Source organism: Syngnathus floridae, unplaced genomic scaffold (genome assembly GCF_059516105.1).
Source record: "Syngnathus floridae isolate MCC-2025c unplaced genomic scaffold, RoL_Sflo_1.0 HiC_scaffold_24, whole genome shotgun sequence".
Classification (NCBI taxonomy): domain Eukaryota; kingdom Metazoa; phylum Chordata; class Actinopteri; order Syngnathiformes; family Syngnathidae; genus Syngnathus; species Syngnathus floridae.
Window position 1 is genome coordinate 755,123 of NW_028284053.1, and position 14,293 is coordinate 769,415.

The following is a 14,293-nucleotide window of genomic DNA, read 5'->3' on the forward strand; positions in this document are numbered from 1 at the left end:
GAGATTCTGCAAGAGCCCAAAGGCACAGCGTCAACAAGCTTCTTTCAGCGCAAAGCCTTCCAAAAGTCACATTTGAGCCGCCGAGTCTCGTGGAGTGCGAACATAAGGAGTTCGACATACACTTACGGCGTTATAGCCCAGGATGTCCAGCTTCTTCATCAGATCACTGATGACGATGTCCGGGGGAAAGGCGCAAGGAGCAATGTAAGGTGTTCTGGGACCTCGGGTTAAGGTTAGGGTTGCGAGGGACGCCTTACGTACGCTCACGCCCTCGGCCTCGCAGTAGATCTGCAAAGGGCTGAGGCCGTCTGGGAAACGGACTTGCAGAAACTTCAAGACGGGGGAGCGCCACTCCCTCTCCTGAAAGGCAGAGGCATGCATCCGTCCGTCCGTCCGTCCGTCCGTCCGTCACATCTCTGGCCTCAACACGCTTGTGCGAGTCTTCCCACCTCCAGCTCCAGGATGCGGAACTCAAGCAGTTCGTTTTGGTCTCGGATATCCTGGATGTGCTCTTTCAGACGCGCTTCTTCCGCCTCCATCCGCCTGACCTGAAAAGACAGTCAGACCTCATCTGCGGGGCTTCCCGACAGGTGTGACGCCAAGCGACTCCGCCCAGCGCCTTTCTTTCCGTCACCTTTTCGGCCAACTGCTGATTGCTCTGACGCAGCAGCTGCTTCTCCTCCACCCACTTGACATTTGTTAGGTTACGGATTCTAGTTATTGATCTGACTCCAAATTGCGATCAACACTTAACACATAAATTGCTATGTCCTAATCCACACACTGGCGCACCTAACAATTTTGCGAGTTCGTTCTGTCAAAGAGAAGACCAGTAGATCAATCAGACCAAATTTACCAATTATTTATTCCTGACAAAGCGCACTAATACAGGCCTGGGTCCCGGGTCCCTCACACTAAAACTCGTGCGTTTTTGTGACCACCAAAAGACGACACATTCTTCCGGGTTGCCCAGTTTTAAAGAAACACAATATGAATATTAAAGCATGCAAAATATTGTGAGATGATTGGTGGATGGCCATCTCCTCCCCGTCCAGGTGTCGCTGAGGTCAGGCGGTTGGGTTTTCCCCTCGATGCCCAGTCCCATAGATGTGCTGTTGTTCTCCTTTCTCACCGACCTTGAGATTATCTCGTCCGGTACTCCCTGTCTGGGCCTATACACAACACTTCCAAGAAAACAAGTTCATGCAGTTTGCCTGCACATTCCTCGGCCCCCACCAATCCACACGAGCACTTCAATACTAGATATTAATATGATTATAAGTTTAACACAACCTTAAAATATGTTTGCAAACTCCCAAAAGCACATTTCCCTTTATTCCCTCTCATGACCTAATTTATGAGGTCATCACCCGTTACCCTAGCAAACAGCTACCAGCGCGCTGTCGATCCTTCCTTCCCCCCGCTGCTCATGTTGAGTCACCAGGGCATATTGGCCCATCGGTGGCAACGGGCCAACGGTTTTCTCGATCAACCGGACAGTGAGTGACCTAATACATGGAATACAACAACAATCGCATAAAATCATAACTGTAGTAAAAATAGCCACAGCAACAAGCACAGACATGATGAGGCCTTTCCAGCTTCCGAACGTTTTCATCCAATCGGACCAAATATCGGTGTGTAGGCCTGAATGATCTTTCATCTTTTTGTTCAGTGTCCTTAGTCCTTCCAACGCCTGGATCAGTCGGCCTCCTCGTGCCGTGTTGTTTGGGATGAAAGTACAACATGCATCACCAAACATTCCACATACACCATGTTCCTTAGCCAATAGCATGTCCAACGCAATTCTATTTTGGAACGCCATTAACGACGTTGCAGCCAATTGTTCATGAACTGCGGCGAATGATTCAGCTGTATAATTACCCAGTCGTTGGACATTGTAATGAACGTAATTAATACTGTCTACATTTTTATTGGGGGTGATCCATAGGAAGATACTTTCGAATCCCGAGAACACTTGATTAACGAGTTTATACTTATCTGACACACCCCGGGGCACTCCTATAGTGTCAATATATGTGGGATCGTCGTCGCTCAATCACGGGGGCAAAACGTCTCTTTTGGCTTGCTTCAGGAGCCCCGCCAGTGGGGACTCCAGGTCCCAATTGAGATTCTGTATTTCAATGGGGACAACCACCACAGGCATTATCAAAGACACGAGGGAACAGATACCTGATGCGTTCTTTGGCAAGCGATCCTATAATTTGTCATCACCACACCACAACCAGATGTCACTGGTTTTCCTCTGCTCCTTCCATCACTGCTGGGTGAATTCTGGCATGTCCTGTTAAAGCTTGAAAACAAGTGAATTTGGAAAAAAAACTTTGTATATCACAATTACAAATTGAAACCTACTCACCCATTTCTATTTTACCACTCCCCCTTTGACACATTCACCCAATGTGTCATTACGTATCAAAAGGAACCTGCAAAGCGTCCCCTCTCATCACCACTCTCATTGTAGCCAGGCCCGCGGAACCTCTAGCTCCCATCTGGGCCCTGGGACCATCACCCCAAGTCCTTGAAACTTGACTGTCCACCACACACTCGGCAACACAAACAAAAATCATCGCACTCCTGTCAGTGAGCTTATAGCCCTGCTGACAGCGGACATTTGTACACACAAAAACAAAAACAGACATCAAGTATCAAAACAAAAACAGTCATAAAATGAATCCTGGCGCCCGCAGATCATGTCCTGAAAACCACGTCATCAACAAGTTCATCATAAAAACCAAAAGGGCAAGGGTTAACATATTCTTGTAAATCCAACACAAACTTTCCACGAACGCAATCGACAACCTGCAAGAATGAAAACAAGTTACGCAAGCAACGCGCAATCCGCTCCTTGGCTGGTGGCTGGTGCTGCAAAAAATCAAGTCACACAGAAAAACAAAGCAGAGCGTGCTATTGTCGCAAACACGTTCAAGCGTCAAACAATTGGTCACTGTCCACCTAGTCCATCACCCCGTCGGGTGAGCTCAAAGTCGTCACACGTCAAATCGTCCAAAGTCTTGCTGTTCGATACTAGTTCTGTCTTGTCTGACCATATCACTGAAATGGGCCTTCTCCATCACACCGTTTTGTTGTCGATGGTGCCCCTGATTGATCATTGAGCCATGGTTCCAGTCTGTACCACCCCTTCAGGTGAGAGGAATTTTATCCTCAATTGCAAACACATCACCCCAACTTCAGACCTCTCTGGCCAATCACCCTGCGCACACACACTCAAAGTTAGTATGTTAGTGTGCAGGCAAACATTGACTCCTAATAGTAACTCTTCACATTTGGACATAGTTGTCAACATGACCTATTGTAAAATCTCCAATTCAATTTTCCATAAACTCGCCCATCAGATTCATCGCAAATTGTCATATATGTCTATCTGGGGGGGGGGCCGACTGTGGGACCCGCGTGTCAGGGGAGCCTCCATAACCTCAGATTGCTCCTACAAACTCGATCTCTATTACTTATCCTAATTAAATTCAATAAAGATGGGTCCGACTATTCCCTCTGGATTTTTACGTCATCATTTGGCTCTCCCCCTTTTTCCTGTTGTCTAGCTCAAATATGTTTCTCAGTCTGCTTCACTTTATTGCCCCTCTTGGCGAGTCTCACTCCCCCCTCTCAAATTTTCAACTTTAAAATTCACGCCCAATTTTACAAAATTCTTTCTATATTTTTATCAATTTTCTGACCAATTCAACACGTTCCAAATTTAAACATAATCTTGTGGCTTTCCCCGAATTTTTATTCAGCCTCTTCGCCTTCACACGCAATTTCTACGGAAATTAATAATTCTAGTTATTATTGTTAATCATCCGTGGCCCTCGTAAGGACAAGCCGCATCAGTAATGGATGGATGGATGGATTGTTAATCCTAACCCCAAATGCCTATCATAAATTGCCATTTACATCAATTGTCGCAAGGGTCATGTCAATGTATTTGTTATTTAAAGCCCTACTGTATTCTTTTTTTAATTAAGTAGTGCCCTTTATTACTATTTTGCTGACTATCCAGAATTCCAACTTTCTTATGGCCCCTCACCCCTTCAAGCTGAAATATGCATCCTATAAATCAGTCGCAGTTGATGTGTAATTAAGTTCTGTTGCTTTGATAAAGGTCAATTAAGTTTAGCAATTCAGCCTTCTGTTGCCCGAATCCAAATTTTCACTGGTCCAATTATAAAATTTCATTATTTCAGTTAGATTAATTATGTATTCGAAATGCTAAGTTACATATAAAAATGTATGATTCAAATTATTTAATTTCTATTGATCAATGTCCACTTTGCAAAGTTTCTGATCACGCTGTCGTATAATTTGTCAGTGCATCTTCACTGACCATATCTATGTATTTTGTTTTTTATCCCCGTTTCAGTGTCAATAAGCATCCTTATTATTCCCTCTTTTATCAAAACTCCTCAGTTATGTCTGCCCCAGCACCCAAACACACCTCCATCCCTTTTGTCCCATACTCCACCAACTTTGTAATGCTTCAGCAGTCTTTAGCAATGTGTCCAGTTTGACTTCATGTGACTCGTGCAAGTCTTTAGCAGCCTCTCCTCTTAGATTCTCATGATGATGATTCAGGGCTGGACCGTCCGCCATTCTCAAATGCATCCATCTTGTCTTTGTTCTTTCAGTCTATTTTTTTTTTGATCTGCGACTGTGTGTATTCCACCAACTGTATGGTTCTTGTCCTGTGAAGAGCCGTGCTTGCCCCCTTCAAGCATGATAATAGTTCCTGTTGTTCTCCCAAAGGTCAAAGGTGTCTCATGACCAGGGACAGTCCTCTGTTGATTTTGAGGCAGCCAGTAGAGTACAAGGACTCAGTTCAGGACTTGTGCCATGCGCTAGGGCAGAACACACACTGGGACACAAATTTCACAAAACTATCTTCGTGTTATCAGTCTTCATGTGTAGTATTTGTTCCTTACACCCCAAATCTTCCTATTAACATTTTGTATCCTATCAGTTGCGCACACTCATCATCTTACTATCAAGCCGCCCTTATCAAATGTTTTTTTTTTTTTTTTTGAGTAATCCATCCACCCTACCCATTAAAACGGCTAAAATCCTCGTTCCAGTGTTTATCATCAAATAAAGTTCCGAAATCCTTTATAATAAACTGTAATGTAATTTAACAATCTACCAACATGGTTGTATATGCGGTGAATGTTATTGTTCAATCTATAGGTCATACAGCGCCTGTGTTCCAACTATGACACTCCTCCTTGGTTTACCATCTCATAAATTATTGTTGTCAGCAGCGCTAAATGATAGTGCTTGAAAGTGAATGTCTTATCGCCCAATTTAAAACACATGCCGCATTTGAGCGAGTATTTATTCATTTATTTGCCATCCTCATGTTAGCTGGCATGTGTCAGAATTAAAATGTAATTTTGCTTTTAATTTTAAGTCTTTCAAAATTGCTATATCCTTAGTGCACCGAGATAAACTGTTAAATATATCTTTAAAAACAAACAAAAACAATCTATGCTCCTGTTAGCCTGCAATTGTCCAAATCAAAAATGTTATTTTCTTTTAATTGTCTTTCTTTTGAACCTCTAAATCGCTCATGTTGCTAACTTAACCTAACCTTAAAGAAAGGACCAACAGGTTACTCCCAATAGCTCCTCATTATTTACGAGTTAGCCCCCCCTTTCTTGAACATTCTCTGATCCATGCAGTCTTCCTCCTCACACGCCTGCACCCACACAGGGTGTGCACATAAACGCACACACCGAGTGCGCACACAACCGCACGTACACACACACACACGCATCCACACGCACGCACGCACGCACGCACGCACGCACGCACGCACGCACGCACAAACCATCTCTCATGTAGCTTCTTTGCCACTTTCTATCGGTCAATACCATTCACAATTTGCGCTTCCACATCAGCATATACATTCCTTCAATCTCACTGCTTCAAACATTCACTGAGAAACTCACACTGTCCCTGCCCCGCCCGGGCCATAGCACCCCCCCGTGCGAGGGGGGGGGTCGTGGCATCAATGTTGACCGGTTACAGGCTGGCCATTTCCTGCAACAATCATGATGCCGGCCCACCGCCCGCACGAGCATAGCACAGGCCCACGCGCACAGCCCAGACCCGCGACTACGCGCGAGTGCAGGCACGCTCATCAGTCTCAACTTCTCAAAGGGCAGGCCAACTTTGCTGTTGCGCCCTTCATCATGTTCACATTCGACATCTTTCAATGTCTTCTACACAACATTTGTTGTCTCTTATTCTCATCCTATCAAGCCACCGTTCTAGTAACTTTCTGCCACACACGTCTTATTTTCTCTATTGCACACACGCCCTATTTTCTCTACTGCCACACCTTGCTCATCTTAGTTTCTCTAACCAACTTAAACACACCATTGTACACTTCTCAATTTCCCTATTATCGCTCAAAAGCCTCCTAAACATTCTCCATTACTGATTTCTTCCATAGAACACACATCTCACTCACACACACTGATATACACACCCACTCATGAGGATCCTCTGCGCGCACACACACTCTCCCCCCAATTTGGTTCATTTTGGATATTTTAGCAGTCTGATCTCTCACAGGAGGAACTGTTACCACCGGATATTTTTTGAGGAGGCCTCACTTCCCCTCGGGGATCTCTTTATTAACCCCAGCTATTTGAATACGATCGTCACCGCACCCTTGTCCGCCACGACGAAGCACTAGGTCCCTGACCTATCCTTAGTACGCGTAAGTCCCTGACTTTACCGTACACGTTACACACGTAAGTTCCAAACTTATTCACCGTATGTATCTTAACTTCATGCACTCCTTATTTGATCTGAACGACAGTCTCCTCTTAAATTTCCTCTTTCAATTTGCAGCATTTCGACTTATAGTAACAGGTATTCTGCTTACCTTATCGGTGATGAGCTCAGGGTTTAGGAGACGTCGTACCAGCTCAACGTTGTGCGCTTATTCCAAACGGTTCGCCGACCGGGAGACGGTGTCCCTGACACTGTCCGGTGTCTTGGCTAAAGACCACGAGTTGTCAATTACCCTTCTCTTGACATCACGTCCGCGGTCACCAAGAAATTGTTAGGTTACGGATTCTAGTTATTGATCTGACTCCAAATTGCGATCAACACTTAACACATAAATTGCTATGTCCTAATCCACACACTGGCGCACCTAACAATTTTGCGAGTTCGTTCTGTCAAAGAGAAGACCAGTAGATCAATCAGACCAAATTTACCAATTATTTATTCCTGACAAAGCGCACTAATACAGGCCTGGGTCCCGGGTCCCTCACACTAAAACTCGTGCGTTTTTGTGACCACCAAAAGACGACACATTCTTCCGGGTTGCCCAGTTTTAAAGAAACACAATATGAATATTAAAGCATGCAAAATATTGTGAGATGATTGGTGGATGGCCATCTCCTCCCCGTCCAGGTGTCGCTGAGGTCAGGCGGTTGGGTTTTCCCCTCGATGCCCAGTCCCATAGATGTGCTGTTGTTCTCCTTTCTCACCGACCTTGAGATTATCTCGTCCGGTACTCCCTGTCTGGGCCTATACACAACACTTCCAAGAAAACAAGTTCATGCAGTTTGCCTGCACATTCCTCGGCCCCCACCAATCCACACGAGCACTTCAATACTAGATATTAATATGATTATAAGTTTAACACAACCTTAAAATATGTTTGCAAACTCCCAAAAGCACATTTCCCTTTACATTCTAGAAGAGACAAACGCGTGGACAGCTTTGGAATGTTGTGTCATTTTCATCCACAAATTCTTTGGTTGACTGGAAAATGACATTTGCTTTTCTCCGCATTTTCCCAGCCACGTTCGGGGGGGGGGGGGGGGGGGGGGTTGGTCCAGTAATGCCAGACGGATGAGTGACTGAAGAATGTAGCTATTTTGTCTGAGAAAAAGGTGTGCTCATTGATGAGCTTACCTGTCCTTGTTGCTTCAGCGCTGACTCCAGATCTGCTACTCTGCTTTGATAGTGACCCATTTCTACCATCAGCTTTTCTCTGGTCTGAAAGGAGGAGGAGGGAGGCTCCTCCTCCTCCTTTCAGACCAGAGAACACCCGAGGCTGGGTGAGAACGGGGAGGCTGCGACCCGGCCGGGGGTTGCGGGAAGGGGCGCCACCTTGATCTCCTTCTCGGCGTCGTAGTCCCCTTTCGCTGGTCTGGGCTAGCAGAGCGTAGGCTCGTTGCAGCGCTTGATATTCTTGCGTCAGCTGGCGGTAGCGAAGCTCCGCCTCTTCATGCACACACCAATGCAACACAGCACTAGTACCAGAATCAGTCAGACCGGCGACAAAGCACCCGCGACGCAAAGACGAGTCCGATTCCAGGCTGAAGAGGAATGTTTGGTGCCAATACGCTGGCAGAAATGGCGGGCTACCTCTTCGGGTTCCGTGTCGGGGGTTCTGTCGGTGTGAAAAGACAAGGACGATCCGTCCGAGTCCACCAACACGTCTTCGTCGTAGCCGTAAAATGTTTCGATGACCTGCGGGCGCGGAAGCGAACATCTCTCTGAACAAACTGAAGCGACACCTCACGATGAATCGACGGGAGGAACGATAGCGAGAAAAAGGCCATTTCATCTTGCGCAACACCAAGCAGCCGCAAACAAACAGACTCACCTTGCAGGACCTCACGCTTTGTTCCTCCTCAGAGATTCTCGACGTCGGTATCGTAGCAGCAAATCTCTCTCCTGTCGACACAAATAATCCGCCTTTGAGATTCTTTGGATGCAAAGGGAACGAACGGCTCCGGCGCAGAAACAAACGCGACTCACAATGACATTTCTGACATGAGCTCCTGTCTCCAGAGCCTGAAAAACACGTCACCGGCGATGATTGGAGGGACGCTCGTCTTTTCCAAAAGTGACAACTACAGGGTGTGTCAGGGTTTTCCAGATTATCTTTATCGTATCATTGTGTTGCTTTGACTTTGACTGCGACCTGTAATAAATAATATTATTTATCCCTTATTTATCCCTATCGCTTATCCCTTCCTACACAAAGTCGTAAAACACCCCTTGCTATGTTTTGACTAGAGGTCAAGGGCTTCCTCTATTCAATCCACTCTTACACCCACCCTGTTTCTCTTAATTAAAATGCTCGTGCAGGAGCCGAGAGTCAGACTTCATTCGTACAACGGATGGACTCTCCACCTGCAGGTGTCCAAAAGAACTTACTTGTCTCCCGTGTGGTTCTTGCAAAATAAGTTGGAGCGAGCGCAACTCTAACAGGGTGCATTTTGCCACTAGCTGCCTACGGACAATGACGTCGCGCTCGCGGCTCATGGTTGACGGGCTGAGCAGCCGGGCAAGTCCGTCGTTTTCAGCGCACAGCGAGTGGCAAAGGCGCTGACAAAACGGGAGCTTTGAGCTGCTGAAAACGGCAAAACAAGTCTAAAGCGTGTTCAAACGCGTGCGCACAATGCTCCTGCTTGAAAGGTCGGAATTTAAGGGGCCAATTTTTTGGATGGCGGCCGCCGGCCAAGCTTTGGACGGAAAAGGTTTCCTGGCGACAGCGAGCGAGCGCGGCGCTGCCGTACGTGCACCGAGTCGCCTGCCTGAAGACCTTGGACAAGTCGTCGATGATGTGCCGCTGCTCCACAACTTGAAGGAACTCCATTTCACCGTCCTGCTGGCCGCAACCGCGGTCCAGGTCATTGAGCGAACTAGGCCTTCTCTGTGGAACACAAATGCAGTGGACTCTGTTGGCACGCCGCCGTTGTCCGCGTCGACTTACCAAGCTTGCCATCTCCTCGTTCTCCTGGGTGACAAAGCGCACTTTGTTTTCAAGGCGACACAGCACCAGCGAGAGTTCTTCATTCTTCCTGCTCAGGCGTTTGTTTTTGTACAGGAGTGGCAGAAACTGGCTTTCTGTTTCTCTCAGTCGCTTTAGCTGCAAGCATGAAGTGCGGGATATGAAAGACGCACAACACGCGGGCCAGAACGTATCCATTCCTTTTGCATCGGTTTGAACGGAATCGTGGCTTTGGCTCCCAATAAAAGACATCTACCAGGCAACCGACTCGCCGCGCCGCTCAACTAATAAGCAAGCGCAATGGGTGCCTCGCTGGATGGCGCGCATCAAACGTAGCGCAAACCTTCAAGCGTGCCGTCAATAAATTACCAGTTCATTGCGCTCTTCAGAAAGCAGGGCGTTTCGATCCTCCAGTTTCCTGATGACTGCGCTGAGCTCAGCGATTTTCAGATGAAACCGTCGCGTGTCCCGATCCTCCTGAGACTGAAAACGCCCCGCAACACACACACACAAGCACTCGTTCAAAGTTCAAAACTGTTTTTGTGCTACCTTCCTCCAGCAACGAACTAAGTCATGCGTACTGCAAGTGTGTGATGAGGTGGCTTACGCAATGAAGAGGATTGCTAGTAGCGGCGTTGACCCCACTTCCAGGGTAGTTTAGGCCCGCCCTTTGGGAATCCCTCAGGGCAGCGATCTGCTGCTCGGCAGCCTGAGTCTGCAGCTGAAGGCGGTGGACGTGGCCGGCCCCAGGGCTTCATCCAAAACACTAACCGCTCTGTCTTTCAGCTTGATCTCATCCGTCTGGATGTACAAACGGGGAGCGCTCAGGCAGGCGGGCAAACTCATTTGCCAGAATTGTGACAAAAACAAAGAGAGCAACCGGCCAATTTTTTTCTTGAATCGACTAGAACACCTTTGCTGTGACAAAAGCGAAGCGAGCAACCGGACATTTTCTTCTTGTGAAATAGAATAGAATAGAATGCCTTAGGTGTCATTGCACTGCAGGTATACAACGAAATTGGGAACATAGCCACGCACCGCGCATCTGATCAGTCCTACCAGTCGGCGGATCTCCCTCTCGCAGTCTCTCTTGGTTCGGCTCAGCTCCTCCCGATGCTGGTGATGAGCCGATCGGAGCTCGGCCGCTCGGGACTGCCAGGCCTGCTGGGCCGCTGCCAGGGCTTCTTCCGCGCTCCTGGTGGAGGCGACACCGCTCGGTCTCCCGACACCGCCGCGTCTCCTCCACCTCCGCCAGCAAAGCGCCCCCCCTCCTCACCTGAGCAGACATTGCGCCACACCGGGCCGTTGAGACCGCAACGGAGTGCCGCGACGCTTACTGGGGACAAGCTACACAATACGGTAGCGGCCGCATCGAAGCCCGACGTGGCGTGCGGATAGTCAGACACGGATAGAGCGGATCACCTTGTCCATGGAGCCGTCCCTCAGGCTGAGGACCAAGGCATTCAGTCGCTGGATCTCTCCATCTTTGATTTTGATCACTCTCATCAGCTCCATTTCATGCTGCCGCAGTAATGTCTCCCTGGTAATGGCTAACTCTTTCTGCTTCTCCTCATGGAGTTTGCTTTTGAGTTCCGTCATGGCGGCGGTGGCACGGTGGTGCTCCGCCCGCAGGTCCTGACTTCTCTCTCTCTCCAGACAGCTGACCTGACATGACTTAGACTTAGACAAACTTTATTGTCATCTTGTCTGCACATGGTGCATACAAAACGAAATTCCGTTGCATACGTCTTACAACAAAGTAGTGATATTGCAGTTGAATAGAAGTAACATATCCTATGAAAAAATATATATATACATATATACTATATATATATATATATATATATATATATTAAAAATAAGTATAAAGTGCAGCAGTGATAATTATGCAATAGTGCAAGTAGGCAAAACAGTATTCAAGAGTGTGCAGAGGAATGCTAAACCATGTATTAAACTTCTATTTAAAGGGTTTATACAAGTTCAGTAAAGTTGGTAGTGCTAAACCATGTATTAAACTTCTATTTAAAGGGTTTATACAAGTTCAGTAAAGTTGGTAGTGCGAGATAGTGCAAGATAGAGGTCCGTAGTGTCATAAAGTACAGTTCTGTGAATGTGTGATGCAGAGTTCAGTTTAGAGCTCAACAGTTCTAGTGTTCAACAGTCTGATGACAGCAGGGAAAAAGCTGTTGCAGAACCTGGTGGACCTGCAGCGGATGCTGCAAACCTCTTCCCAGAGGGCAGCAGGGAGAACAGTCCATGGTGGGGGTGTGATGGGTCATTGATGATGTTACGGGCACGGGACATGCAGCGCTGAGATGAAATGTCCTGAATGGAGGGAAGAGGAGCCCCTATGATCCTCTCTGCTGTCCTCACCACTCTCCTCACGTTCTTCCAATCGGAGGCGGTGCAGCCTCCACACCACACAGAGAGACAGCTTGTCAGAATGCTCTCTATGGTGCTCCTGTAGAACGTCCTCATGATGGGTGGGGGCAGGTGGGCTCTCCTCATCCTCCGCAGGAAGTACAAGCGCTTCTGTGCCCTCTTGACCAGTGCCGTAGTGTTCATAGTCCAGGTGAGGTCTTCTGTGATGTGGACCCCCAGGAATTTGGTGGTGCTGACCACCTCCACAGCTGAGCTGTTGATGATCAGTGGAGCGTGGTGAGGCTGTTTTTTCCTGAAGTCGACGATGATCTCCTTCATCTTCTCCTCATTCAGGATCAGGCTGTTTTCTCTGCACCAGCCCACCAGCTGCTCCACCTCCTCTCTGTAGTCCAGGTCGTTGTTGTCTCTGATGAGCCCCACCACTGTTGTGTCGTCTGCTGACTTCACGATGTGATTGGTGGTGAACCTGAGGACGCAGTCGTGTGTCATCAGGGTGCACAGCAGGGGGCTCAGGACGCAGCCCTGAAGGGAGCCTGTGCTGAGGGTGATGACATCAGAGGTGTTCTGTCCGACCCGGACTGACTGAGGTCTGTTGGTGAGGAAGTCTAGCAGCCAGTTGCGAAGGGGGGTGTTGAAGCCCAGGTGTTCCAATTTTCCTACCAGATGCTGTGGGATGATGGTGTTAAACGCTGAGCTGAAGTCCAGGAACAGCCTCCGCACATGGGTGTTCTTCTCCTCCAGGTGAGCCAGGCTCAGGTGAAGAACGGAGGAGATGGCGTCCTGAGTGGAGCGGTTTTGCCGGTCGGCAAACTGGAACGGGTCAAATAATAGGGGGAGTCTGGAAACGATGTGACCTTTAAGCAGCCTTTCGAAGCACTTCATCATAACCGGAGTCAGTGCAACAGGCCGGTAATCATTAAATGAGGTGATTTGAGGTTTCTTCGGCACCGGAATGATGGAGGCAGTCTTAAAGCACGCCGGCACTGTGGCTTGGCCCAGCGAGGTGTTAAAAATGTCTGTGATGACCCCAGCCAGATGACTTGCACATTCCCTGAACACACGCCCAGGAATGTTGTCGGGGCCAGGGGCCTTACAGGGGTTGACTCTCCTCAGGGTCTTCAACACATCGGCGGAGTCAAGGCAGAGTACCTCCTCTTCCTGATGGGGGACAGTTTTAACTGCTGGAGTGCCGTTTAGTGCCTCGAACCTCCCAAAGAAGTTATTTAGACCATTTAGAAAGTCAGCATCAACTACACCCACCGGGGGGGGGGAGGGTGAGTTGTAGTCTGTAATCGCCCGTATGCCTTGCCACATACTCCTGATGTTTTTGACGTCGTGGAAACGATCCTGAAATTTTCGACTGCGGTCTCGCTTCGCTATCCTGATGGCACGGTTCAAGTTGGCTCTCGCTGTCCTCAGTGTCTCCTTGTCGCCAGACTTGAAGGCAGAGTTCCGCGCTCGTAGCGTTTGACGTACCTCCTCAGTCATCCAGGGTCGTTGGTTGCCCCGGGTGATGATATTCTTAGTGGTGCTGACGTCCTCGGTGCATTTGTTGATGTAGGCTGACACAGTCATGGCACACGCATGTCTAATCTACATCGGGAAAACTGGGAGGGAGGGAGGCAGGCAGGGAGGCAGGCAGGGAGGCAGGCAGGGAGGCAGGCAGTGTCTGTCTGTTGAGGTTTTCACCTTGTTCTTCTCCTGCTGAAGTTCTAACTGGACGTCCATCAGTTTGGTTCTCAGCTCGTCATTGGCGGCCTGAAGGGCGTCCGTTCGCTCCGCCTTGGCCCGCCCTGCCGGAGCTCGTTTGGACATCTCTTACTCGAGTCTCGCCCGGTCGTCAGTCAGAGATCACAACATTTGTACCTGGAGAGCACAAACGCAGCGCTGTTTTCCACTGGCTTCGAACTCAACTTCAATCGGTACCGTAACTTACAACATCATAAACATAGAACTAGCTTGACTTATTCATTGAATAAATGCATTTGGTTCTTCAAAACTGCATCACGCAACATAGCGTGACCGAGACGGCCGTTATCCACCTGCGTGAAGTTATTTGGTGAAATGAATGAGATGTTTAAGACACCATCGTTCTGTCTCTATGTAGAT

General features: G+C 48.1%; 1 long non-coding RNA gene across 1 annotated transcript; it reads right to left on the minus strand.

The window, feature by feature from the left end:
- Nucleotides 1-8,107: 8,107 nt before the first annotated feature.
- LOC148378882 (uncharacterized) lies at nucleotides 8,108-9,151 on the minus strand. The gene is made up of 3 exons (XR_015855559.1): nucleotides 8,669-9,151; nucleotides 8,428-8,532; nucleotides 8,108-8,281 (listed from the first exon to the last, which is right to left on the minus strand). It is a non-coding gene; the product is annotated as an uncharacterized LOC148378882 (long non-coding RNA).
- Between the last annotated feature and the right edge of the window lie 5,142 nt (nucleotides 9,152-14,293).